This window comes from Trichechus manatus, unplaced genomic scaffold (assembly GCF_000243295.1).
Source record: "Trichechus manatus latirostris isolate Lorelei unplaced genomic scaffold, TriManLat1.0 scaffold00093, whole genome shotgun sequence".
Lineage (NCBI taxonomy): Eukaryota > Metazoa > Chordata > Mammalia > Sirenia > Trichechidae > Trichechus > Trichechus manatus.
This window is the reverse complement of record NW_004444029.1, coordinates 2,451,341-2,453,076: the sequence shown is the minus strand read 5'-3', so window position 1 is coordinate 2,453,076 and position 1,736 is coordinate 2,451,341.

Sequence of the window (1,736 nt, the reverse complement as noted above, 5' to 3'; positions counted from 1 at the left end):
GAATGATTTTTAGACATCTAACATATGTGTTCTAAAAAACGATAGAAGCTGGATATCTCCCCCAAGTCTTTGTCAGTAAAGAATGAAACAAGTCAGTCATGTTTTTCTCATCCGCAGCTGTCTGCTTTGGGGAGTGGTTTCCTAAGTCCGTCATCTGTCCTATTGTCACCAAAGAAACCGCTTATTGCTTGGTTGTTAGTCTCCCTTTGAGACATTTAAGTACATTTTTAAACACATTTATTATGGCATCCTATAAACCCCATTTCATTTTCAGGGAATACATTTCTTTAATTTTCCTGTTTTAGTTAGCCTTTCCTTTTCTGCTGATCATTTACAGTCCTTCTCAGGAATATGCATAAAGGGTCAGAGTGTAAAAAGGTAAATTGACTAATAACTGATTAGATTCCTATCTATATTTCATATACAGGGTTTATTTACCTAAATTGTGTTTATATGCTTCCTAAGTAATCAGGTAAGGAGATGCATGTCACTGTGAGCAAAGTATGAATTCTATTGATTTTACAGGATCATAGACAAAAGTTGGTTAGCAAATTTAGTCAATTTTTTCAACCCGATAGGCTTGAATATAACCAGCAGAGTCAGATACACCAACAAAGAAAAAAAAAAACAACAGAATATAGGGAATGAGATTGGTTACTCAGGTGTGCAGAGATAATGCCGTGATAGAGAAAGGTCCACACTCTGTCCCCTGGGGATGTGCCCTGTAACCTTATAACCATCCAGTTGAACGCGGAAGCTGCAGGGAAAATGTGGAGGTAGACTTGTTGAATGTCAGGCTTGCAGTCTGTTTCTCTGCGTGCCTATAAAAAGGAAATGAAGTCAGTGCGGTCTGTAATGATCTGTAGTCATCCTGAACAAAACAACTAAGCTCCATTGCAATTCTCTACAATTATGAAGTTCTAAAATGCCACTGACTGGGTGGACTTCGTAAAGTCGAATTTCAGGAGGGTACTGTTGTAGAAACCCATGCACTGTGGTCATTATCATCCACGTAAAACACTGCAGACGTGCTTTGGAATTCCCTGTCCACTGCTCCCTTTCCATACATCCTACTGAGCTAGCTCTCTAGATCCATTTTTCCCTGATTATAAGAACACGTCTAATAAAAGAAGGCAAGATTAGACTTTTTTTTAAGAAAAAGGACAGTAAAGTTAGTGTTTTAATTCTGTATGTTGTAAAATTCTACTCTTGGTGATTATTTTTGGGGCTGGTGGAAGTACCCAGCAAAAGCTGATTATCTCCTAAGTAAACACCCTGCTCTTCTGCCTGATCCCGGTCTGTGCTCACAACAGCTGTGTGTCATCAGTGTCTCCCCTTAATCGATGAGGATCCCGAGGCTAAAAAATGTAAACTGCATTGCATAGGAGTACACAATCAGCTGAAGTTAAGCTGAAAAACTAGGTCCATGTATCTGCAAAGCCTACGCCTTTTCAGCTAAACCACATTGCTTCCAGTCCAGGATAAGATGAGAAATTTCACTTGTGCGTCTTGTCATTCCTGCCCCTAAGCATGTATATGGCCCGATGGGCCCCCTTACGCATCATTAGATTCAACAGTGTACACACAGAGCCAGCCAGAGGGACCAGGAATTTCCCAATGAAATAATAAATGTAGAAACGATGTATTTTAAATGTCTATTTCATATCGGAGTAAAAATCTAACTCCAGTCTTAAACAAGGGCAAAAATAAGGCACGGAAATAATTTGTCGTGGGTG